Source organism: Octopus bimaculoides, unplaced genomic scaffold (assembly GCF_001194135.2).
Source record: "Octopus bimaculoides isolate UCB-OBI-ISO-001 unplaced genomic scaffold, ASM119413v2 Scaffold_332468, whole genome shotgun sequence".
Lineage (NCBI taxonomy): Eukaryota > Metazoa > Mollusca > Cephalopoda > Octopoda > Octopodidae > Octopus > Octopus bimaculoides.
Window position 1 is genome coordinate 966 of NW_026428189.1, and position 453 is coordinate 1,418.

A 453-nucleotide genomic window follows, 5' to 3' on the forward strand; every position below is an offset into this window, starting at 1 on the left:
AAATTTCTATGATATGTTTTATTCACGATATCGACTACATAACACGGCTTACCAGCACAAAACTGTTCTCCTGCTTAATAAACTACTTGGCGATGCTTTCAATTCCGCAGATAAACACCTCGCAATTTTCGAGAGGGTGGACGATATGAAGAAATTTACTTATTTTACTGATAGTATTTTGGAGGAGATGTTAAAGTGTGAGGGGAGTGAATGTCTCGAAGACGCCCAGAAAAAACTGAAGGCTATAATCGGTCGGTCTTTTGCATACAAAGGCACCGTCACAGACACAATCGAGGGCACAATCACGGGCACATTCGAAGACAGTGATACGAGGAGAAATACAAGGAAGAGGAGAATCGATGCCAAATTTCGGGCCGATTGTAGAGAACAGGGCACATTCAGGGAAGCAATCAAGGATAAGAAACTGAAGCAGATCAAGTGCACAATCGTTGG